The sequence below is a fragment of the Lethenteron reissneri genome, chromosome 26 (genome assembly GCF_015708825.2).
Source record: "Lethenteron reissneri isolate LAM-NWPU_2019-01 chromosome 26, ASM1570882v1, whole genome shotgun sequence".
Classification (NCBI taxonomy): Eukaryota; Metazoa; Chordata; class Hyperoartia; order Petromyzontiformes; family Petromyzontidae; genus Lethenteron; species Lethenteron reissneri.
Genome location: NC_083804.1, coordinates 17,898,622 through 17,926,050, shown reverse-complemented (window position 1 = coordinate 17,926,050; position 27,429 = coordinate 17,898,622).

Sequence of the window (27,429 nt, the reverse complement as noted above, 5' to 3'; positions counted from 1 at the left end):
TGCTGCTGTCAGTCAGTCACATTTGATCACATTTATTTTTTATTGTGATCTAAGATGATGGGTTTTTTGCGTAAATGCAGAAAAGCTGTGTGCTTTGTGTCGATGTTTTTGCGCATTGTTTGAAACGTCAGTCCTTGTTTACAAGCCTCTCGGCATCTCCCCTCGACAATGACTAAAGGAACTGTTGGTCAAACATCTCCCATTGACCGGCATGTGGTGGTGATACCGGTAATCAAATCAGCCATCAATAAACACGATGCATGATAACCACAATGCTGCATATTGTACACACAGGCACGGCACGTAATGTTGCATACAGGGATTCATTAGCAAGCTCATGAAGCAAAAAACGATCAATTATATATGTAAGAAGATCTGCTTCGAAGTACACTGGATGATTACTTTTGCTCATCGGGGGGAACAGAACTTGGCTCATTTCGTGAGACTCCAAGGCTGTAACCTCGCGATGAAACAAATCATGTCGGGATGCAGCTGTTGTTGGTGGTGCTTCAGCACAATCATGTATTTTTTTTAAACCTCATCACACATTCGTCAATAACTGTGTGGCCTTAAAAGGAATATGTAATAGGCGACATTTCGGGCAATTGACTCTTCTTGATGCCACACGAGACGTGTCGGGAGATCGGGCCTCGTCGCTCGTGCTGGCCGTGTCCACGAGTGCCTACGTCATCGTGGCCACGTGCTGTCACAACGGCGAACTAAAGTGACGTCATCGTGGCCACGTGCTGTCACAACGGCGAACTAAAGTGACGTCGACGTGGCCATAAAGTGACGTCGACGTGGCCACGTGCTGTCACAACGGCGAACTAAAGTGACGTCATCGTGGCCACGTGCTGTCACAACGGCGAACTAGAGTGACGTCATCGTGGCCTCGTGCTGTCACAACGGCGAACTAAAGTGACGTCATCGTGGTCACGTGCTGTCACAACGGCGAACTAAAGTGACGTCATCATGGCCACGTGCTGTCACAACGGCGAACTAAAGTGACGTCATCGTGGCCACGTGCTGTCACAACGGCGAACTAAAGTGACGTCATCGTGGCCACGTGCTGTCACAACGGCGAACTAAAGTGACGTCATCGTGGCCACGTGCTGTCACAACGGCGAACTAAAGTGACGTCGACGTGGCCACGTGCTGTCACAACGGCGAACTAAAGTGACGTCGACGTGGCCACGTGCTGTCACAACGGCGAACTAAAGTGACGTCATCGTGGCCACGTGCTGTCACAACGGCGAACTAGAGTGACGTCGACGTGGCCACGTGCTGTCACAACGGCGAACTAAAGTGATGTCATCGTGGCCACGTGCTGTCACAACGGCGAACTAAAGTGACGTCATCGTGGCCACGTGCTGTCACAACGGCGAACTAAAGTGACGTCATCGTGGCCACGTGCTGTCAACGGCGAACTAAAGTGACGTCATCGTGGCCACGTGCTGTCACAACGGCGAACTAAAGTGACGTCATCGTGGCCACGTGCTGTCACAACGGCGAAATAAAGTGACGTCGACGTGGCCACGTGCTGTCACAACGGCGAACTAAAGTGACGTCATCGTGGCCTCGTGCTATCCAAACAGCGAGCTAAAGTGAGCACTTGAGTGGTGGGTTTAGTACTCGGCGGCCATCCTTTGTTGTCAACTGTTCCATTGTGTCCGCGATGCCTGCAAACTCTCTCCACTCACTTGAAGCTGTTAAGTTGTTTTACAAAGGTGACGCCGCTGCTGCTGCGTTGACGGTTGTGCACGAGCACAAATCACAAAACACATTTGTCTATAACACTGTGGCATTCAAAGGACAAATATATTTAAAAAGGGAAGTTTTCGACAATGTGCTCTGCAGAAAGGCAATTGCCTAATCCGTCTCCTGTTCTATTTTTGCCTTGTATTACCACAGCGCTGGCTGGTTCTGGATGCAACAGATGCCTCATCAGGAGGTGATATTCTCAACTCGACCAGATAGCGACACGTTACTGTTCATTGCATCCTTAAAGAAGGCTGTCTCTGGTGTAGATCAATGAGTTTCAAGGACAATGCATATTTATGCATGTTCACAAATACGGTGGCTAATGCGGACTTTAGTCCTTTAAAAAAAATTATATTTGGCGTTTGAACATCTTAACCCCTGTTTTATTGCCAGAACGGGTAAACCCTATTCTTATTAAATGTTGACTTAAAGTTTTCGTGACTGCAGAAATTCATATTCTTTGGGTCTTTCAGTAAAGTCACGTAGATAGGTTCAAGGAACCGATCTAAAAAACCTATCTACGTGACTTTACCGAAAGACCCAAATAATACCTATTCTTATTTTTTCATACTTTGATACTGGAATTAAAGGTCCCGTTATGTAAACTAATATTGTTGTCCATTCAGCATGAGCGTCGTTGAAGAGAATGTAAGTTAAATTTTGATTTAAAGCTTTCGTGACTGCAGGGATTCATCTTCTTGGTGACATGCTTGATTGAGACTTTACCGAAAAAACCAAGAAGAAGAATGTAAGTTCTGTATCGAAATTAATTAACAGGGAAAGTATCTCCTTCATGTGTATGTCTCTCCAAATTACACTTCCCGTCAATCGCAAGGCCTCCTGCGAGTGCATCCTTTCAGCAGGATTGGTTCAATACTCTGGTCCGATTTGGACGTTTAGTGTTTCATCATCACCATTGGAACCTCATTTGCCAGTAAAAATTTGATAATTGTTTTTTTTACCCTTTTATCGTGCGCCTTTTGGCGTCATCTGGTCCAACACCATGTGAGACTAGGCTCTAAGGAAAGCTGTCTCAGGTGTGGACCAATCAACTTCAAGGACATTGCATACATTATCAGAGTTATGTTTTTTGTTTGCATTATGACTGCAGGTATTGTGGTCTATGCAAGCATGACTCCTCGTAAAAAGGGTGTCAGTTTTGTTGCCAGATAAAAGGGAAAAAAACAATTATCATGTTTCATCATCGTCAAAGACATGCTTGATTAAGCCAATTCAGGCTAGTGAACTTTCACATGTTCTAGGCAAGAACCCTCTTTCTGTTAAGTATATAACTTAAAAATGTATAATGTTTTATTCTGTATGTGTCCTAAACCATTTAAACGATTAAGTTTTGTATATAATACTAATATTTACTAGAAAAACATAATTTCAAACGAAACAATTGATGTACAGTATGAATAGGGATGAAGTGAACGAAAGCGTTTTACAACTTTTCAAAATGTTATTTCTCCAAACGGCATCTTCACTCCCCAAACCTGTTGCAACGTCAATCGGTGGGAAGTGAAAGAGGATTCAAATCTCATTACACAGCATTATCATTATTATTTATATCCTTGCCACATTGCTCAGTTGGTGACTCAACCCGTGTCTTCAAAGGGAAATCTCACATCACGATGGTATCAAGGCACAGCAGTTGACGTTGGCTTTGTTCGAAGGAACTGGAACTTTATTTCAGGTTTCTATTTCACGGTGTCTTTACTTGAAATAGTGCGGTGACAACATCACTCGGGGCTGCTTGGGTAAAGCACAGAGCAGTGCAGGAAAAATCCACAGTGTAGTACTGTACACTTTTTATTGAACTTCCCCCGCACCGGGAAGGACAACACACTAAACACACAAAAAGCATCAGAAGAGTATTCCAGACGGCCGCAGAAGCGCATCTGAAAGCGTGCGATGCAGTGGCCTTCTTTGTTCGATGGCCAGCCAAAAGCCGTTGCTGGGAAGGATAACCGGGGTTCGCGTGATGATGGTTTATCTATCTTGACGAGGTCAGCAAGGTATTGCCATTCATTTGTGGCAAGCACGCATGACACGCGTGTGTGTGTAATGAATGCAACCACAATGTATTCAGTGGGTATGGCAGCATACCACGTCTCAAGGCCGTAATTATAATACATCCCCCCCCAATATTCAAAGATGCTCAAAATGCCCCCCCCCCCCAATATCTCGCTATAAAATAGATTTCTGTTTATATGATTGTGGTTATGGTTGTACTTTATGAATCCCTAATCTCTGCCATTACATACAATGAAACAAGAAAAGGAAAAAATAAAAAAACATAGCAATGTAATACAATACACTATTAGACATTAGTGTAAAAAAGTCCATCCTATGCGTTAGTGATTTTTTTATTTTAGGCAAAAAATTAGTTTTCAAATTTATATTTTTTCTGGGGGAGGGGGGGGAACCTCTAGACCCCCCGTAAGATTTGGTCCCCCTCAATGTTGACTCCATGGCTACGGCCTTGCCACGTCTATGCTCCCTGCCTTCACCGCCCCTGCACTGGCCAGCGTGGCGCAAGTACTGGAGTGGCAAGGGCGCGGTGGACGGCATAAGCCAGCGGTGGATTTACAACACGGGGGGCAGGTGGGGTGGCTGTTACATGTTCGATGTAAATCCGCATGAACACCGTTTAGAGCCTCGATGTCACATCGACAAACGCACGCCGCGTGTGCGATTGCGAGAGAAACACAACTTCCCTTATATTCTTAGGTTTTTTTTTTCGGTAAAGTCCCGTAGATAAAAAATTTTAGTTAATAAAAGTAAAATAAAATTAATTATAAAAATATTTGTGTTCTTTTACGCTTATTAATTTTAATATTTTTACCTACGTGACTTTACCGGAAAAAAAAAAACCTAAGAATATGAATCCTTGCAGTTACGAAAGCATCAAATCTAAAACAACAACTTCCCTTGCTCGTGAGCAGCGTTAGCGCCGGGAAAGGGGCCCCGCGCTGCTGTTGTTGTGGTGGACGGGAATTCCTCCCCTCCATCCGCGCAGAGCCCAACCCACGCGTGACGGACTCCAACAACCACAAGTCGACGCGTCACATCAAGGATCACACGCGGCGCTGCCGGGAATTCCTCCCCTCCATCCGCGCAGAGCTCAACCCACGCGTGTCGGACTTACGCACGCGCAGAAAAACACACCACCACATGTCGACACGTCCCGTATCAGGCGTTGTCGAGTCGCGAGGGATGCCTCTGTTGGGCGAGGGCGACTCGCTGTTGGAATACTGTCAACTCAACTTGCGTGCACAGTACAATATAAAAGCACCGTAGTGTTTGTTTGGTGGTGCTGCGTTGGCGGTGGTGCAACCAGCACATCGAACAATGGACAAACTCTACGCACTCGTCAACAACACTGCCCTCCTATACAGGGGAAATATATTCTCGGTGACGTTTCGGGCAAAGGGCCTTCATCACAGCACGGCAGTGTTGAAGCATCTAGATTGAACACTCATTTCTTGAGAACTGCTTTTTGTGTTTGGTTTGTTGTCCTTCTGCCGCACCTCCCATTACGACGGATGTACGGTGCGAAAAAAGTTCAGCATATGATGTGTTGAGTTTTTTTCTCTCTTCAAATTACGTCAATGTACAGCCCCTTTGTTCAATCCACTGCTGGATGAGGTCCGCCCGGCGCAGTAGTGTACAGATGTGCTGATGTCCGCTTTATCCACTGGTCAAACATTTCCCTGACATTCCCAGACTGCACAGGATGATTCTTTATTTATCCTGGAGAAATCCGATGAGCAATGAAGCTCTTTTTCACAGATGTCCAGATACACCACCAGAACAATTGTAAGCAATCACAATACAGTATAATGAACATTCTACTTCGTAATCCTCCACATGCCCCTCGCATCAATTCCAATCCTCACATCATCGCCGTCGTTGTGAAATATCGCGACGTCTTCGAAGGCGCACGTGTTCACATCATTCAACAGCATCGCCTAAAGCACTCACCGTGCGTTCGTTCAACACAACCAATCTGATTCGCTGGATTAGAAGGGGAGTCGGGGGGAAATCCAATATTCAAAAACGCGTCATCTCAATGTAGGAGGTGGGGGGTGGTGGGGGGTGAGGTACGGGGAGGTGGGGGCGAGGTGGGGGGTGATGGGGGCGAGGTGGGTGGTGGTGGGGGGTGGTTGTGGGAGGAGGTGGGGGGCGAGGTACGGGGAGGTGGGGGGCGAGGTGGGGGGGTGGGCGAGGTACGGGGAGGTGGGGGGCGAGGTGGGGAGTGGTGGGGGGGGAGGTGGGGGTGGTGTGGGGCGATGGGGGTGGGGGCGAGAGGCGCGCGCGTAGGCGGGCTGGGGGCCGTCGCTTCGTGGCCAAAACAGCCGCGCAAAAGTCGCCTCCTCCTCCCCCCGCTGTTGTATTGAGTTGTCGTGCAGTGCCGGCTCCGCTCAGCGTCCTCCCCCGACCCGCCCGCCCGCCCGTGACGCAGCTTAACAACGATCCGCTCATTGCGACCCTCTTCAGACGTCCGCGCGCCACCGAGGGAGCAGCGAGTCACACGATCGTCGTTGGGTCAGAAGCGGCAAAAGGAAACCGACGACAGCGACTCAGCCAGGCTTCTGCGACTCATCACGTAGTAGCAGCAACAGCAGCTACCCTTGCTGCGTCGTTATCCCCAGGAAGGAAACAAGACGCACGCATGGAGACGTCTCGGGTGCCGGCGAGGGGTGCCCTGCTGCTGCTGCTGTTGGCCGCCGGCCTCACGTCCGTGTCCGCAGCGGTGGACGGAGCCCCGTGCCACGGCGCGCAGTACTTCGACCAGCTGACACGCGCCTGCGCCAGCTGCGAACTGCGCTGCTCCAAGCCGCCCAAGGCGTGCGTGGCGCACTGCAGCGCCCCCGCGGGATCAGGTGCGTTGCGGGGCGAATGTGTGGGGAACGTGGGTGCAGCCACCACCACGACCACCACCACCTCCACCACCTCCACCTCCTCCTCCACCTCCTCCACCACCACCTCCTCCACCACCTCCACCACCACCTCCTCCACCACCTCCACCACCACCTCCTCCACCTCCTCCTCCACCACCTCCACCACCTCCACCACCACCACCTCCTCCACCACCACCACCTCCTCCAACACCACCACCACCTCCTCCACCACCTCTACCACCACCTCCACCACCACCTCCACCATCACCACCTCCACCACCACCTCCTCCTCCAAGACGTCCGAATGTGCGGCCGATGTGGACGAGGAGACCACGTGTCCTCAAGAGGAACGCTCGTGATGTCTTCCTCTTGAGCAGCGGTGTTTAACCTTTAGCGCAGCCTCCTTGCGCCGCGTTGGTTCTCAGTCGTTAAACAACGATTTTGAAGAGCGTCTTATTGACAGACTCGACATGCAGTTGAGCGTGAAACTGCATTCGAGTAAACTGGGGACGGTGTTGATGTGCTGGCGGGAGGGGTTCGTTTCCGCCCCCCTTTAGAGGGAGACATTTGGAGCGATCCTCTCGAGCAGTGAGTGGTGCTTTATCTGGGGTGCACGCGTGCACCCCTGGGGGTGCACGCGGCACCCCTGGGGGTGCGAGATGCTCTTTCTGGGGGTGCGAGCCATGGCGGCCCGATCTTTTTAGAAGGTAAATCATGAAAATGCAAATTAGGCACAGGTACGTAAGTGCAACTACTTTGTTTCATCAAACCCTCTGTGCGTCTATGAATATTTTACTTTGTTTTAGCGGTTGAAAACCAAAGGGGTGCAAAGCTTGCAGTGAAGGTGAAGAGCCACTGGTGTACACATTCGTGCAATGACAACTTGACGTGTTCTGTGAACGAACGGGTTTTGCAGGCTGATCTGGCTAAGCCAACTTTCAGGACAGGAAATGTATCCTCTTGCATTTTCGACGTCTCCTTGTGGCACGGTGGTTTTTCTTCACGGATAGTCTTTAATATTTGCTCGCCTTTGTCATTTTGGATGACCCCAATGTCACTCTCTCTTGACTTGGTTAAACACGTGCTTGACATTGAACATTCAGCCCTCGTGCAAGCAGCGGATTGACAACACAGGCCCCTTATCTTCGATTAGCACGGGTGGCTACGTACGGTGCGAAATAAGTTCAACATGCCTGTACATGCATGCCGTGCACGTGTACTGAACTAGATTGTATTAACGATTTGTAGATGCAGTACCTTCGCCTGTGATAAGACATGTCTTAAACTGAAGGGACAGAGTTATTGGTGTCGGTAATCATAACGGAGCTGTAATACATCGCTGATGAAACATTAGCTTCCTATAATGTATTGTCCAAACGCAGTCGACATAGAACTTTGGGCGCAAATGTTCCAGCCGCGTGTCAACGTTAGGCCAACAACGTTGTGTTTACTTTGCCAAACAGTGTTGGGCGGCGTTCATTTAATGGTGACCAATCGTAGAATGTCGAATTTCCCTATTCGGTAATTATCAACAGACCTGGTCGTTGTATCCATTCAAAGGAAGTCGTTAATCGTTAAATGTCAACATACCTGTCAACCCATACGGTTTGCCTGTATTCTTGTACAGGAAAAGTGAGTTTTTAGGCCCATACGGCATGCAGCCGTTTCAATAGGGCAACATTTTTTTTGTTTGTTTGTGTTTCTCCCTTAGATGGGACTTTGTAGGATGAACGTTGAGATTGATCAGGGCACGGGGTGACCAATAAGGTCTGAATTGCTCTGTCGTAACGTAGTCACTGGTCAGGGCTTGACATGTATGTGTCAATTACCCGCTCCACCCCCCTGTAGCCGAGACGGCCAAGCCCTATCCCCGGGCATCACCCACTCTCGTGCGGTTTAGTGACGCGCTGGAAATGGAATCTCCGAATTTGCCTGCCAGTAAAACCAACACAGCGGCCAATGGTGACGTCAACCCGTGATGTCGCAATGCCTGAGCATTGACGGGTGTTGCCGCCCATGATGTCGCAATACTCGGGCATTGCGACACACATCTTCACGTTGTACCGTGTACTCCGTGCAGCCCATGCTTGCCGGTACACTTTTCAAAACTCATTTCTTTAGGACTGATTTTTTTTTGTGTTGAGGTTGTTGTCCTTCAGCCGCACCTCCGATTAGCGTGGTTGGCTACGTACGGTGCGAAAGAAGTTCAACGTACATACATTCACTGCTGGATGAGGGTCTTGCTGCAGGTCGTGGTGGAGTGGGCATTGCGGTTGTTTGACCATCAGGGCTCACCGGGTTCTTAGCTCACAGCACCAAGCACTGCACCACCGCTCAATCCAATCGTGGTCATATGTCCATAGGGGTCTCTGCAGGTTCCGGAACCTATCTCACCAGGGTGTGGACACGATCGGGGTGTTACTCGAATAAATTGTGGACTTTGAAAGACGTTATTTGATGATGCTGCTGCGTTGGCACTGGTGCACAAGCGTAATTAACACGAACAAAGCTCAACACAATCGTTAATGACACTGTGACCTTAAAATAAAATAAATATTTAATCTGCGACGTTTTGGGCATTGGCCCTTCTTCATAGTATATATAAAAGGTGATGTTATTGACGAATGTGTTCAAGTTTACTATGACGATTTACACATTTTAAAGTTATCATTGTGGCCAAAGATGGCACACAAACGTGTTGTGGAGTACTTCAGTCACATATCCTGACAAATGTCTTTGGGACAACGGCATCAAATCTCAAAAAAGGGTCAACAAAGTGGTAAGGAGACCGATCTGATAGAATCTGCTAAGCATGCTAATTGTGGACGGGTGGCATCAACCCTTGACTCATTGTTGGATGTGCGCAAACATGCTAACAGTGCTCTTATGCCCAGCAGATAAACCGTCAGCAGTGCTTATTGGAGGTCTGGTGGCTGGCGTGGCCTGCCTGTTGCTGCTGCTGGTGGTCGGTGCTTGGAGTCATATGCAGGGAGCGTATTGGCGGAGTCATCCAGATAGACAGCTCAGAGGGTACGTAACCAAAGTCACCGCACGGCCACGATGAGTTGCGGCGGGATGGTGCCACAGAAATCTAAAGAGGAGTCGCGTGCATTGCGTGGGTTTTCTCTGGGTACTTTGTTCTCATTGGCACCCCCATTACAAACACAAATCTTGAGACTTGGTTAGGGCCTTTCTGGATTAATGGTTTTAAAAGTTCATCGGTGTACCTAGTGTTTCACTGACCAGAATTATAAAAGGAATTGTAAAAGGCCACGTGAAAACTACGGTGAAAACCGATAAAGTTTTCCACGATGCAATCACAGTTATATAAGATTCAGTGTATAATGAATACACTCTTTAAAATAAACAATCTCTAGCCCCCGCCCTCTTTCCTGATGCGGCAACCCCCCCCTCCTCCCCCCCTCTCGGCTCTATATATAAGGACTTGTTTCAGCAGCCTGTTTCTCTCTCCCACCTGAAGGCGATTGCTTGTGTGGCGATCGAAACGTCGTGATTTATTATTTTTTCTACCTACGTGACTTTACCGAAAGAACCAGAGTATGGATTCCTGCAGTCACGAAAGTTTCAAATCAATATTTAATCTTTGAAGTGTTTTTGGGTAAATAGGCAGAGACATCAAATGTTCTATGAAAGTGTGATGAATCAATTTGCATGCTCTTTCTGCTTTTATTTCCACAGGAAACATATCAACGGACAGTGGGAACAAGGATGAGACGACAACCGTGATGATTGACGACGTCCTTTCCACTTCAGCTGTTACTCCTGTGCAGGACACAGAAGTCTCCCCCATCGCAGGAGACACATCATCAACCTCGGGATGCCAGGAGACCTCAAATTTGTTGGAAGCCCAATCTGAGCTTGTTGTAGGGTGATATCTGTAAGAGAGAGTCCAACATTGAGGGTCTGAACATTGAATAACCCAACGGGATCGGTTGAAGGGAAAAGCTGTCCAAGGGTACTACTAAAAAATGCAAATTGTAAAATTACCGCGCAGGTTTTCGCGGTTGATCTCTTTATCTCTCAGACTAAATTCCGGGTTGTACCGCGAGTTTCTGAGAGCTTCCAATCGTAAAGCGGAACACTAGAACACATCTCCCAACAACAACAACAGTTTCACCGCACGGTACAACCCGAGAAAACACATTGGAGCGATAAATAAAACGTTCCTCTCTTGGGTGCACTTTCTTTAGTGATGGATGTACCAAGAGAGACTCAGGGTAGTGAGGATGGTGTATGGGGACACTTGTGACTGCCATGCTGCATGGTCTCCTGTGCTTGCTTGTGGTGATGCGGTTGTAAAGAGCGAGGTTTGTCCGGTTACGTTGCCAACGTTGTACGTGTATTGGGGCATTAGTAAAGGACTCTGCAACACTTGAACTGGGTAGGGAGAGGGAGGGGTATGGGGGGGGGAGATGGTAAGGTTCCACATTTTTTCAGGAAGTAGTTGTGAGTGTGGATGTTCAGCTTGTGCCCCTATTGAACAGCTCCAACACGTGGGAATACAGGAAACAATGAGATTAAACCTAAGTTATATACTACAGCTATGCTTCTTCTGGGACCATGGTGAATTAAGCATGATGGGGCACTCCACTGTACAGTACTTTGTGGTTTGTAAAATAGTTCTTATATTCTGGAGCACTGCATTCACTTCTCTCCATTATGTTCGATTTCTGGTCTGGAGTTTAAACTGCAATGCTCACGTCTGAGTTTTTTCTTCTTCTGTTAGCCACACGAACAACCACATATTTTGTGTCTTGATAATATTCTCGTGAGAAAGCTTAGCATTGCATTTTGTCAATGTGCTGCTCGTTTAGGCAGGCACACCGTTTGAATTGGCTCAGGGTTTAGTGATATTAAATCCGACAAGACAGCAGATTTTTTTTCCCCATTTGCCAGCTTTGCACAGGAAGACTGCTCTTCGTGCCTGGGAGCTCAGTTGTCATTTCCTTAAAACACACAACCCGCTGTGTTGGTCTTGAAATCCCGTGTCAAATTTCCATCGCTGTAAAAAAAAAGGCACCAACAGAAAGAAAAAAAATACTGTCAGTGTTTTCTCCACTTATTGTAATTGGACAGTGATATTTATTTCAGAATTATCTTGCAGATTTTCATCTCCCCACAATTCTGTCGAGCATTGCGTACGCGTGACAGATGTAAAAACACGTCTGCAAACTAGATGTGAAGTCTTATGTGCACACGCGTGTTTGTGCTACATATGACAAACAATTTCAGTTGCTGATTTTTATTGTTCATTGAATTGGCATAAATTACCATTTAAATTTTTATACATATATATTTTTTATCAGTGAATACATCGTATTGTATAATGTACAAGTGAAACAGTTTCACCTGCTGGGGAAATGTGTGTTCGTGATGACTTTACCCAACCAGATCAAGTGTTGCTGTACACTGTTGTACGATACCTGGTTGTATCTGTACCGGACACTGGTCCAAGCAGGGCTTGTGTTCCAGAACAGGGTTATTTAAATGCCTAATTGTCTGCTGGGCAGGTTCTCAGGTTATGTGTACGGTTTCCATTGTTGTATTTATCTGATTTGAAAACATTTGCTACTGTGTACAAATGAACTGTGAATTGCCAATTCCTTATCGGTTAAATTCCATATTCGATATAAAAACACTGTGCCATTAATATGCTCATGGCAACATGCCAAATGGCAATCTTAAAATTGTGGACCATATTTACATTGTACAAAAATAACAATCCCACAATTTTAAAGGCTTTGGGAGCGCTTAAAATGTTTTTATTGTAAGTTTCTATATTAACAAAATGTTCACGCTGGTTTGTGAATACTGTCTTTCTTGAGATTACATTACGTTTTGTAAAGAATTATGGTGCTTAATGTGTCATTTTATGAGTGCAATATGTTCAAGAAGGAATCCACCCATTGTGGTTGCCAACTTCCATTTCCATCAATCACGTGGAGTGGACGGGGATCAGGGGGCTGATGGAAAGTAAAATTACGAGTTGTGTAAATAACTCGTTATAGTCACCATTGTGGAAGATCATGGGTATTATATACGCATAAATAAACAGAATGAGCACAGAACAGGCCTTTAGGACAAAGGCTAACAGCAGGACATTTGTTTAGGCAAGAAAACTCACGTGGCTTTAAACTGGTTCCATCAACTTCTTGGTTCTTTCGGTAAAGTCACGTAGAAGGGAAGTAATAAAATAATAAAAAATAAAACATAATAAAATAATTCTCACGACGTTTCGGCCACAACGCAAGCAGCCGTCCTCAGGTGAAAGCCAGGTCTGTCGGGGAGACAGCGTCTGAATGAAACAGCACACGAGCTTGGAGCATATATATAAGCTGGGTTGGAAGGGGGGGGGGGAAGGGCGCTTCGACAAAATAATTTGCATATCAAGAGGAATTTAGCATATTTATGCAGGAATGTGATTAGTACTACTTATGCCCGTGCATTATGCAGGACCATCAAGCCTGCTGCTCGTCTGTGTTGTGGTGCACGTCTTACACAGGCGCACATGTGCAACGCACGTAAATAGTTCTACACAACACGGGAAGACCCATGATGCTTTTATCATAATTGATAGATTGTTTTTAGTTTAACACGTAGGAGGCTTTCGCGACCAATATCATCCATAATCGAGGTTTTTGGGGTTAGATCGCGTAAATATGTAAATGCGTCGTTAAAACCCGCCACCACCCGACACAGCCAACTAGTAAGGGTTGTCACGTAGACAGAACGTGCCAATTCGTCACCAGTACAGCACTAGTGTATAGTGCAGTGTATAGTAGTGTATAGTAGTGTAGTGTTTAGTGTAGTGTATAGTGTAGTGGTATAGTAGTGTATAGTGTAGTGTATAGTGTAATATACTAGTACAGCACACCGGTGTGTTGGAGAGCCAAGCCACGACATTTACAATCTGAGTACGACGTTTCGCCAGTAATTACAACTAGGTTCATCAGGCGACAGCCAGATTTGTGGAGAAGTGTTTCGTTCCTTACATAGATTGTTTTTATCTGGTTTGGACATGTTTCCAGTAGAGCAATTCCTCGCCCAGTCCAAACGGATGGGTTTTTTTGGCTATGCAAATGAGAACCCGGTATTGATTAACCAACACATCCTTAGCCTCCCACACTGCTCGTGGTATATAATCAGAGTTGGGGTATCCGATTAATTATGAAACCTAAATAGATATATCCTATAGTAGTAGGTTTTTACCTTTTAAACTGGTACAAAACTGACACCTTTATACAAGGCATCATGTTTGCAATAACCACAACAAAAGCAGTCAAAATGCAAACAAAAACAACTCTGATGATGATATGCACTGTCCTTGAAGTTGCCACTGGTAAATGAGATGTCTCATAGAGTAGATATAACCTCTTCTACTCTCCCGAGGCAGTCACTTTCATGCTTGGGAAAGTATAAAAGTGGCTAAGGTTTCATAATCATATTGTTAGTCAGGTGCATGGGACCTTAGCTGGTAGCTTAAACATTAAAAAAAACATCCATTTGTCAATGCCCTAGAGTCCTAGATCCGTGTTGGTCATGGTGGTTGTTTGACCATACTTTACCATGATGGTTAGTGTGTGTATGCATGCACAGTATGTTGAACTTTTTTTTGCACCGTACGTAGCCAACCGTGCTGCTAATCGGAGGTGCGGGTGAAAGACAATAAAATAAATACAAATAGCAGTTCTAAAGAAATTAGCTTTTGATCTGGATTCCGAATATCGGAAGTAAGAGCATTCCAGACGGCCGCAGAAGAGCATCTGAAAGCACGCGATGCAGTGATCGTCTTTGTTCGATAGTTAGCAAAAAAGCTGCGGCTTTTGATCAGCAACTTATTGTGTGGTTTGTGAAGGTGAGAGTCCACGTCTGCTTTAGATATCGCTATCGCTCTCACCTCATCTCAGTTCTGTCCGTCCCTGGGATCTGAACTCACTAGATTCATAGCGCAGTGCGTTAGCTCCTGTACCACCTGGTAGCTCGGATTGATGGAAAAACAACAATCCCACAATCGCAATAAAGGCCAGGGTTGGAATTATGGTTGCAATATTTTGGTTTTGCCAGACCTGGCAATCTGAAGGTAGGAGATGGAAAAAGGCGAAGTGTGTCGGTGTGTCGTGCGAGCGCTCCGTTGGCGTAGCTCTTGAGTGTGCAGGTGGTGCAACTGCACAGACTGAGGGTGGGGGGGGGGGGCAGGTGATTGTCTCTGAAGAGGGGCGGAATGGGACAGGGTGCCTCGTTTAATTCGCAGCAACAGCACCCATGCTAATCTCTGGAGCGCTCAGCAAGGTTGGGGCCAGGAATGTGGGTGAGAATCCACGATTCCCAAACCAGAAACAATTATCCTCGTTGCTTTGTTCCTGAAAACCAAAACAACGCAGCTGGTGCATGAACTGTTCTGGTTTGAAACAAGTTAAAGTTGATTTTATTTAACCGGGTCAGAACTCAAGAGAGCAAGATGAGTCTCATTTGCAAGAGTCCCCAGGGGCCCTAATATGCCAGTAGGGGGCGATTAGTTTCATGTACTGTACAGTATAATCCCAATTGAGTAATTGGCAGGTCATTTCGTATCTGGCAAATTTGGACCCTGATTTTATCAGAAGAGGGAGACACTCCTATTGGACTGGCCAACTATTGGCTGGACTGGACACCCGTTTGTTTGCATTGGGTCTGGTAAAGAAGGGAGCATACAAACGAGTGTCAGAAGATACTCTCACTGAGACAAGCGATGGGGCCATTCGCAGGAGTTCCTAGAGGTGCAACGCAATGCATCCAGTCAAGCTGCCCAGGCGAATTGATAGACACAAGTGCAGCAGAGTGCAGTCTCCAAATCGTATCCACTCTTATCTCTCTGGCCTCCTCTATGTGACGTAAGAAAAAAGGACGTTGCCCAAAAATAGTCAATGGATACAAGAGCGGTCACAGCTATTTGAACACCATGCGGCGGTCCCCGGATGTAGAGTTTTAGCCTGGTACTTTGCTGTGCTGCACACAACTTGATCCTCGTCTGATAGTCATTTCCGAGTCGCGTCGTGCACGCACTCACACGCCCCCCCAGAGGCCCTCCACCCACCTGCAGCGGTCTCGCAATGCGATGTGGACGTGTCATCCGAAAGGTATTCGAGCGGCAGGATGTGGGCGCGTGTGAAAATGCGCTGACAACAGCGCAACTCGGTTTCACAAATAGAATTATTTCCGGTCCACTGTCTCTTTTTTAAATCCTTTATATTAAGTTCGCTTGCTTGCTTAGGACCGTGCAAATCTTTCGGTCGTTTTTTAACCCACTTCCCGTGATCCAATCGAGCTGACATTTTGCACACAGACTCGTTGTACGTGACAATGCATTTTCGTGAAAAAAATGTTTCCAAAATTTTACACTGTTTAGGGAATGTTTTAAAATATTTAATTACCAATTGTTTAATGCTGCCAGACAATCATCTGACCCATAGGTGGCAGCCATCTCAAGCCAGAGGACGAGAGGACTCTAGCCGCCCCGATGCCACGCATATAAAGGATTTATAGTGAAAAACTTTGTTTTTACGGGTTTACTTGTTTGCCTGCGTATCGACTCCCACAGTGGCATGACAGTGGCAGTCAACTTGTGGCTTCACATGGCCTCCATTCACGGTGTCTCCAACATGACCCCGGCTACTCTCGGTGTGAGACATCTATTATACCCAGTTTCTTCTCATGCCACAAATCTCACAAAAGCCTCGGCAGCCTACCCACGTGAAGCCAAAAAATAATAATAATAATAATGTCCCAGAATACAAATATGGTTCAATTGTATATTTTTTATGAATGGAATAACTAATACGATTCACTGCTGGATGAAGGGCTCCCAATGCTGTATTGGTTATGGAGGTTGTTAAGATATACTTCACCACTTCACAACGGTCAGTGCGGGTTGATTAGCCATTGGTGCGAGTTGAACTCAGGCTTCCAGCATCGCAATTGAATGCACTAACTACTATGCCACCGCTCCCTGTGTGTTCTTATCGATATTAATATGCCCGAATAAGTCTGGTCGGCAAACTGCCTTCTAGGAGTGAGTTTTTTAGTCAGCCTTGGTTAAATACAGGCTAACTCCGGGCCGGTTTAGACAATCATTGTCTCATTATAACTTGCGGAGGATTATATATGGGTCCTAATTGTTAAGTATTTTATAGTTTCGTGTCGAATTCGGACACATATATAATCACATGCAAGTTATGATGAGACAATGACTGTCTACACAAAACTCACTCCCAGAATGCCGTGTAGCCGATAGGATGTGTAATTGTGGAGGGACAGATATGGGGATGAGATGTATTGGTCTGCTTGTGGATTGTTTCTCGGTATTCTCCCTAATGACATCATGATTTTGCTGTGTTCTCCAAACGACCAAGCAAGCCCACAGAGCACGGACTCAACGTGCCGTGCCATCTCTCTCCTCTCCACCCCCACAAATTACATTCTCACCTCCACGCCCCACATCCCCCGAACTGTTATATTTTTTGAAAGGGAAATGGCCGTCTTTATATATTTAAATATATTGATACGCGTGGATAGAATTTAGAAAGATGTGTGTAGAACGTGTCTATTGTTCTCAATCAATGACAAATACAGTTTTAAGAAGGCACCCAAAGGCAGCGAGGTTTGGTGGATCGGACTAATGTTGAGAAAATCCCTTCCCGTGGGCGTCGAGGAGACATTGCGGCTTTCCAGTAAAGGCGGTAAAGAAAGTTGGACTTCACTTGTTCCATTTGTATGGGATAGAGTGTTCCCCCTCGCGTGCGTGGCTATTCTCCCTGGGTGCTCCGGTTTCCTCCCACATGTAAACACTCAATAATTAGCCGACATATAAAGGAACCATCGGGCTTGTACGATTGCTGGCACTGGCTCACCGCGTGGATGCCTTGCCCGCTTGTCTGTGGATCCCCGTGGTCTCTCCACGAGAGTAAGCCAATGCCGTGAGCGTCACAGGTGGAACGTATTATGAGATTGTTATTGTTTAGAGCAACACAAGTCAAGGTGAATTGGCACCGGGGGATGGCACGCAGCTGGTCACTGCTGCGCCCTGATTACATGAATGAGCGTGTGCGATTAAGATAAATACTGCGGTCAGGATTTTTTTTGTTAATAAAATTACTCACAATTGCAGAAATGATGCGCTTGCTCTTTCTGGTAAGGCTAAAACACTGCCCTTTTGTTCTCTGCCACCCACTGTTCGACAACCACAACCCCTCTCTGCCTGTCTGGCTTGTCCCTGTTTGACATCCGCACTGGGAACGGGGACAAAGTGGCATGAGCACACCGAACGGCGTGCGGGGAAACACGCCATTCCTCATGAGCGCGGGCGCGTGGGAGGCCCGCTTCCTCCCCCACCCCTTCCTCCTCCTCTTCTCAGTGATTACAAAAAAACATCCCGAGGACATGTTCCGAGGTGCTGGCTCCAAGCCTGCGTTGAGTCACCGCCACTGTTGCGTAAGCGGCAGGCGAGGGTCTCGGAGAGGTCGTCCTTCTCGAGCCCGTCACGCATTCCCCGGGGCTGCCTCGTGTCGCTCTTCTAGGTCACCTTTAAATGTCGAGCTGAGGACAAAAATAAGTAATATTAAAAAACAAACTTTTTTTTTTTTAAACACGCTTTTATTAAATGTACTAGCAATGGAGGAACTCCACGACTCCAGTAAGTGGCCCCGAAGTTTGCCGTAACGTAAGGGGCAGTGGTGATTTACAGCCAACGTCAGTTGAGCGTGGACAATTAGAGCCAAGCCGAAACATAACGTGTAAAAATGAATGTTTGAAAGTATATGTGTTTTTTTTATGATAGAATATAGTATTGTCTTCAGTATGACATAATTATACCAAGTTTGCAGTCGATACCACTTTGGGAAGTGGGTAAAAATTGAGTTAGAAGATGTGAGGATACAACAACAACAGAGTAGCTAAAAAGCGTGTAATAATAAAAACAAGTAAAGGACTCTGAGCATGGCTCTCACTCATTGCTCTGTTAGTGTCCCGAACAGAATAAGCTGTTCATTATTTATTATAACATCGCTTCACTTCACATATCCTTGTCTGTTTACAAATCACTACTACAGTCACCCTGTGTCTGTTTAACGTTCCTATAACTCAATTGTATTATGATCAGTGGAAAGATCATCTGCCCGAGCAGATGTACACTTACAGGGGATTAATACTGGTAGGAACCTCCTGGTTACACCAGCCCACAGGGAATTATTGTGTCCGTCCGTCCGTCGTGAAGGGAAGGGCTGGGTGGGGAAGGGAGGGTGGGGAGAGGCTGGGTGGGGAGGGTGGGGCTGGGTAGGGAAGGTGGGGCTGGGTGGGGGGGTGGGAGGGAGGGGTGAGGCTGGGTGGGGAGGGGCTGGTCACCCCGTGGTGCCCTTATAAAACTCAACGTTTAAACGACATAATATATGCATCGAGAATGATGGGAGACCTGTAGAGACTGAGTTCTAAACATGTTTCCCCTAAAAAATGTTCTTAAAATGTAAGTGGGGTGTCTCTATATGGATCACCCTTGTGTTTTTACCGTGGAGCGATCATCCAGCAGTGAAGCGATCATGACTGACCATGTAACTTGTGTGTTGGTCCACCCCATGCCATGATAAAACAAAGGGGGGGGGGTGGCTTCATCCAGCAGTGGATTGACAAAGGATGCTCGCCTTTTGGCGTCATCTGGTCCAACACAATGTGAGACTAGGCTCTAAGGAAAGCTGTCTCGGGTGTGGACCAATCAATTTCAAGGACAGTGCATACATTATCAGAGTTGTGTTTTTGTTTGCATTCCGACCGCAGGTATTGTGGTCAATGCAAACATGACTCCTTGTTTAAAAAAAGGTGTCAGTTTTGTTGCCAGATAAAAGGATAAAAGATCAATTATCATATTTTGCTACTGGCAAATGAGGTACCAATGGTGTAAATGCTGTGGCTGAACCGACAACAGGCAAATTAAATGGCAACAGTCGGTTTGTGTTGCTCCTGGAGGCAATCACAATGACAGGCCTAATAGCGACGCCTCGGATGAATAAGTGGTTACGAGGAGGAAATTGGTCGGTACGGGAGGTGTTGTGTCACCACCTTGTGTCATTCGCTGCTCAGAGATGAATAAAAATAACAAGTCGATAAATCAATCAAAGTGTATTGGTCGCATACACAGGTAAGCCGATGGTTATAGCGGGTGCAGCGAAATGCTTGCGTTTTCAGCCTTACAGCATTGCAATAGATAGTCGCACAAATAATGTAATCAACAAAAATGAGAAATATATATTTTTTTAAATCACGAAATGTCCGAACAAATGCAGATTGGGGCAAGGATGAGCGTTAAGCTCCTCCCGATTGGCTACGTACGGTGCGAACAAAGTTCAACGTACATACATGCAACCTCTTGAGTGTGTGATCAACAGGGTTTAGCAAAGGGTGGTTCAAGGACACGTGGCTTGCGTGAATGGGCTTGCTTTGGTGCGGAGGAAGCGAGGGTGAGGTGTGTGTGAGAGAAAGAGAGAGAGGCTGCAGGCAGGGCACGTGGCTCTAGAAAGTCCACAGAGTGTGAGGGGCAAGGGGTGTGTGTGGTGAGGGTGAGGCTGCTGCAGGCAGCGGGGAGTGGCTGTGAGACCGGCGGTCGTCGCATTCCAACACCGTGAATCGGCGCTTGCAGTCTGCAGAGAAAAATAGCCGAAAGCGTGTTTCCTACGAACTATGCTTTCCAGCGGGCCACGTAATTAAAACGAGGGTGTTGTGGCTGGCCACGTAACGCTATCTGTCGTATCGCAGTGGCGAGATGTTAACTCCCTCGCCTGGTATGCAGGAGGTCGTGCGTTCGACCCCAACCCTGGCACCTGTAAATTTGGTGTTTGCATGTTCTCGCCCGTGGTTGCGTGGATTTTTCTCCGCGTCCTCCGTGTTTTCCCTGCTGTGAATGTTCACGTGATAAGCTACTTCATTGAGCTATCGTTTGTGGCCAGGTCGCTTCTAAAAGAGAGCTGTAGAGCTCAGTGGATCTTACCTGGTAAAATAAAAAATTAACCCGTAAAAACAAAGATTTTCACTATAAATTCTTTATATGCGTGGCGGCTAGAGTCCTCTCGTCCTCTGGCTTGAGATGGCTGCCACCTATGGGTCAGATGATTGTCTGCCACCATTAAGCAATTGGTAAATAAATATTTTAAAAAATTTCCCCTAAACAGTGTAAAATTTTGGAGAAAAAAAATTCACGAAAATTCATTGTCACGCACAACGAGTCTGTGTGCAAAATGTCAGCTCGATTGGATCACGGGAACTGGGTTAAAAAACGACCGAAAGATTTGCACGGTCGTAAGCAAGCAAGCAAGCACGCAAGCAAGCAAGCGAACTTAATATAAAGGATTTAACAAGTATAACCAGTAAAAACAAAGTTTTTCACTATAAATTCTTTATATGCGTGGCGGCTAGAGTCCTCTCGTCATCTGGCTTGAGATGGCTGCCACCTATGGGTCAGATGATTGTCTGCCAGTATTAAGCAATTGGTAATTAAATATTTAATTTGTTTTCCCTAAACAGTGTAAAATTTTGGAAAAAAAATTCACGAACATTAATTGTCTCGCACAACGAGTATGTGTGCAAAATGTCAGCTCGATTGGATCACGGGAAGTGGGTTAAAAAACGACCGAAAGATTTGCACGGTCGTAAGCAAGCAAGCACGCAAGCACGCAAGCAAGCGAGCGAACTTAATATAAAGGATTTAAAAATAGGTTAACGTTAGTGAGCCACTCATCTGTGACGCTTGCCTCAAGGTTTCTTATCTCTCGCTTGTTCATCTTGCTTTCATATCACCGCCCTTTATGTCTTGTCTGCAACACTCTCATATCTCACTCATCTACGTCTCTCTCTCTCTCTCTCCATGGTCTCAGCGAGCCATATCTCTCGGCAAGATATTTCTTTTTTTCAGTAAGCCACTTTCAGTTTAACACGTAGGCTTTCGCGACCAATGTTATTCATGATCAACGTTTTTTGGTTTAGATCGCGTTATTTATAAATGTGTCGTAACCCTCCACCACCCGACACGGCCAATCAGTAAAAAAGTGTCACGTTGACAAAAGACAAATAGTTCACTGCTTTAGCCCACCGGTGTGTTGAAGCCACAACATTTACTCAAATTGTAAATGTTGGCCGTGTCGCGTGGTGGAGGGTTACGACACATTTATAAATAACGCGATCTAAACCCAAAAACGTTGATCATGAAGCCACTTTCAATTAAGAGCCTTTCGGCTCGCGGGCCACTCTTTGAAAATCCCCGGCCCTTCAGCTCGTTTGCTGTTGGTCACATGTGTGATGGGCTGTCAAAGAAAGTCCTCTGTGAGCGATTAAGGGGATTTATTAATCACTGAACGACGACGAAGGTTGCTGCTGATTAATGGCTCTTCGTGATTAATGACGATGTGCGTTAACATGGCAATATAACCAAGAGGCATGACATCTTTTTTTCCATTCAGCCATTGATGACGGGCCTGAGACCACCAGCTTCGCTCCATAGGATTTGAACCCAAGATCTGAGTGGTGTTATTATGATTCTCTGATAGTTATTATCTCTCTAAACCACCCCAATACCCTCTCTTGAAAATTATGAATCAATGAAAATGTATTTACGCAAATGATAGCACAATATATATTAAAGGAACACCAATGTCTACATATATTTGCATATATATGAGTACATCTCTGACTAAATGCACTCTGGATGTTTTTTTGTACAAAATGTCATACGAGTTCCCCTTAGTCGAACCTGGGGTATTTGTGTGCCCAGAATTCAAATGAATTGACAAAGAAGATTAAAAGCCCTCTCGATGCGCGTCTTCTTCCAAGTTATGCAAGATATATCTTGATACGTTTATGCAAATGAGAACAAAGATGAATTCATAGCCACGTTTGAAACCACAATGTGAACGTTTACGAAAAACTACCATCTTCCTCATTACAACTTCCTTTTCGCGGAAAACACACAACAGTAGGGGAATTATTTGGATAATTGCCCTTTCTTAGGACAGAGGTCCTTTATCGTGTTTATAATGGAGGGTCATTGCTGGCTGACATACGCGATATACAGGGTGATATACGTAGAAGATGCCGCACAGATTTGCAATCACCCTCCTTACCTTCTCCTCACCAGGTGATTGAATGCACGTGTATTGTGAACGCGACGGCTCCGTATCCTGAGAGATGCACAGAGAGAAGACGTTTGGAAGCGTGGGTGGAGAGAGACATTTACATTAAATTGTTGTTTGTTTTCTTTATGAGTTCTCCGTCTTACATTTTGGAGGTATTTACAAATAGGTCACCGTATATATGTTTGTTTCTGTTTCAAGGCAGTGTGAATTATACTCAAGGCTATGACGTTGACACGGTGGTCACAGAGGTCACAGCAATCCTGAATTTCAATACATGTTGTAAAATTCAGGATAATTATCTTGAATAATTATATGTGCCCAGAATTACCCAAGATTTAACAACATATATTGAAATTCTCTCACAAACAGGGAAGGGTCCACTGATGCATGATCCAATACAGCCATCTGCGCAAGTCTCGCCTTTAGTGTTAACTGTGCCAAAATTGCATAAAGAGTAGAATTAAAAATATATATATATAATGGGGTAGTGTTGGCATCGTAGTTATCACACTGTGCTACGATCTAGACAATCTGGGTTTGATTCTCAGCCAACAGCTAAGAACAGTGGTGAACAACATCTGAACCAATTATACATCCTAATCCTCCACCCCCCTCCCCCCACTTCACCAACCTACACTGACCAGCATGGTGAAGTATGGTCAAACAAGTCTGATGACTGACACAGCATAGGGAGGCCTTCATACAGCAGTGACCTGACAAAGGGCTCTATAAAAATTAACCCGTAAAAACAAAGTTTTCACTATAAAGCCTTTCTATGCGTGGCGGCTAGAGTCCTCTCGTCCTCTGGCTTGAGATGGCTGCCACCTATGGGTCAGATGATTGTCTGCCACCATTAAGCAATTGGTAATTAAATATTTTTTTAATTCCCTAAACAGTGTAATATTTTGGGAAAAAAATTTCACGAAAATTAGTTGTCACGCACAACGAGTCTGTGTGCAAAATGTCAGCTCGATTGGATCACGGGAAGTGGGTTAAAAACGACCGAAAGATTTGCACGGTCGTAAGCACGCAAGCAAGCACGCAAGCACGCAAGCAAGCGAACTTAATATAAAGGATTTTAAAAATGAATATGAACGAGAATTCTAACGAATGGTCTGAACTGCATTTGGTCCCAGAAACGTTTAAGTCCGGGCACCAAATTGAGAGGCTACTACGGCTGTGCTTTGTCAGTTTTGCTGTATGGTGCGGAGGCCTAGACATCGCTTCAAGCTGATTTGGATCGGCTGCAGTCCTTCCACACGCGTTGCCAAAGATGCCTCCTTGGCATCCGATGGTTCAACTTCGTCAGAAATGCCACCATTGCTTTTGCGACCGGTCTCCGAGCGATCGAGAGCTGAGTTCGAGGGAGACGGCTGTCACTTTTTGGACACTAGCCCGTCTTGATGCGCAAACTCCAGCACTTGAGGTGGTGGTCCACGTTCCGAGTGGACTGCGACTCTCAAAGGAACGGCACCGCCCTCGTGGATCAAACACATCACTCGAGACACGCCGGTGTAAGGCAGCAAGAGCAGTTGATGCTAATACTGTCGCAAGACGTTACACGTGTGGCGCAACGATCCTTCGCTGACTGCGCTTGATGAATGAATGATAGTAATAGTCAATGAGGCGATGGGAAATTCTGTGAAAATAATATAAAACAATTTAACCACTTGAGTAAAAGTGGCCCGTTCTTGCACGCAACGGGAACTGGCTCTGGGGCACAAACACGAAGAGGCAGTAGCCGCGGGGTGTGAGCGCTCTCCTCGCCAAACACGTCGAACAGCAACTCCTCCTGCACACAGCGCAGCTGCAGTGTGCAGCACGGCGGGGGGGAGAGAGGGGGGGGGGGTCTCTGCAAATGTCCCCTCGTGATTGAGCGAGACTTGTATGCGGAATTATACGCTTGTTGTGCAATCAGGTGTTTTACTTATTGTGTTCACCCTGGGTAACAATAATCATACTGGTAGGAACCTCCTGGTTACACCAGCCCACAGGGGATTATTGTGTCCGTCGTGCAGGGAGGGGCTAAGTGGGGAGGAAGGGGCTGGGTGGGGAGGGGAGAGTGGGGAGGGGCTGGGTGGGGAGGGTGGGGCTGGGTGGGGAGGAGCTGGTCACCTCGTGGTGCCCTTATAAAACTCAACGTTTAACCTACTCACGCCGGCTTGTGCCCGCCCTCACAGTCGGGCATATTTGCGGAATACACCACGCCGCCGTTGACCCTGCAGGCCATTGACCGAGCAACCCAACGTTCCTACCAGCTCCCTCCGCAGGAATGTGTTTATTATTTCAACCTGTAACGCGCCACTGCAGCCGCACAGCAATGTGATGGCTCTCGAACCTCCTGCTGGACATCTGTGTAAAAGAGCTTTATAGCTTCAGAGCAAACTCAGAGGAGGCGCGAGGAGGGACCACAGACGAGGGGGAGGGCAGCAACGAGGCGCCGAGCTGGCGCCAACAATTTGCCCAGCTCGGTGATACTCTGCATATTCTTGGTTCTTTCGGTAAAGTCACGTAGAAGGGAAGTAATAAAATAATAAAAATAAAACATAATAAAATAATTCTCACGACGTTTCGGCAACAACGCAAGCAGCCGTCCTCAGGTGAAGAATGAAACACCACCAAGCGTCTTCATTCTTCACCTGAGGACGGCTGCTTGCGTTGTGGCCGAAACGTCGTGAGAATTATTTTATTATGTTTTATTTTTATTATTTTATTACATCCCTTCTACGTGACGAAGAAGATGAATCCCTGCAGTCACGAAAGCTTTAAATAGAAATTTAACTCTGCATATTATGGCGTCATCGGCTGATTGAGCAATGCAAGGGTGACCCCAGTGGGGGGAAGTGGGGGGGTAAAACTAAGATACCGGACTGAAAAAGGAAACGCTTCAAACCGAAAATATAACGGAGAACAAATTCGAAAACGGAGATTCCACCACAATAGCAGCAGCTTAAAACGTAGTCAATAGCCTTTCAGACAGTACTGAAGAGTGAATTACCCAGCTGTTGACATGCACCTTCACGTTTTAAAAGCCTACCTTCTTCAGATTAGGGTGTCTGGGTATATTTGTAAATCCTACCGTGTGACATTCTTATTTCATCCTAATAATGAATTCGTTTTGTGTCCACCGTACCAAGTCAATCAGCCCACAGTCATTAATTGTGCTAAAATTAGCATCAACAATAATAGTATTATATGGCTCCTTTGCAATCCACTGCTGCACGGATGAAGGCCTAACCACACCATGTCACACCAGGTCACTTATGGTGGTCGTTTGACCATACTTTACCACACTTTGTCAGTGCGGGCTGGTGACGCGGGTGCCCAGGACCGGTTCCAATATCGTTCGCGACCAGTGATGTTAAAATCATAGAGCCACTCGCTAAGTAGTCAACAATGCTAATCGGAGGTGCAGTAGTGCACAGAGCCATGTGTGTATGTACACGTGTGTGTATGTACACATGTGTGTATGTACACGTGTGTGTACACGTGTGTGTGTGTACACGTGTGTGTATGTACACGTGTGTGTAGTGTACACGTGTGTGTGTACACGTGTGTGTGTGTACACGTGTGTGTGTGTACACGTGTGTGTATGTACACGTGTGTGTGTGTACACGTGTGTGTGTGTACACGTGTGTGTATGTACACGTGTGTGTATGTACACGTGTGTGTATGTACACGTGTGTGTGTGTGTGCTTGTTGCTCCTTATTAAGTGCCAGCTGGGACGTGGGAGAGTCACGAGTTGTGAAATTATTGCCAGACATTATCGAAGAAACGTTGACAGTGAAACGAGGGAAATGGGTTTAAGAGTTAAATGCTAAATTTCGGCTCGCCACGACAGCGGGCTGTGGCCGTCGATATCTGCCTCACACCCAATATAAAGGTTTCTCAACCCAATGATGTCCCAGGGTCCATAAAATGACTCATAGGCTAAAAAAGACTAGTGCCCTATAACTGCTCTGACATGTTTTGTGTGGACGACGGATAACTTTGCAACAGCTATACACAAATTAAACTTTACTACGACCGGTGAGTGACCCGTTACGTGAGCTGGCTCTGGTAACTTAACAACAGTGGTTTCCAAACGGCTAAAAATAGCACCAACCACCTTTGTAATGCACATTCCCCATCAGCAACAGTTTGCGTACTCTCAACTCTTGAAGCCAACTCGAAATGAAGGGATAGGAAAATAAACGTGAAGGAAATTAAGGTTCGGCTGAAACGCTTACAATATTGAAAGTTGTCAAATTGAAAAGTTGTTATTTGGTTCTTTCGGTTAAGTCACGTCTAAAGATAAAATAATAAATTAAATTAAATATTTAATTTAATTTATTATTTTATCTTTAGACGTGAAATATTTAATTTAATGTATTATTTTATCTTTAGACGTGACTTAACCGAAAGAACCAAATAATCATTTACTGCAGTCACGAAAGTTCTAAAATTAAGATTGAAATTGAAAAGTATCAAACAAAAGGGTAAACAATGTTCATTAAATTTCGATTTAAAGCTTTCGTGACTGCAGAGATTCATCTTATTGGTTCTTTCGGTAAAGTCACGTAGAAGGGAAGTAATAAAATAATAAAAATAAAAC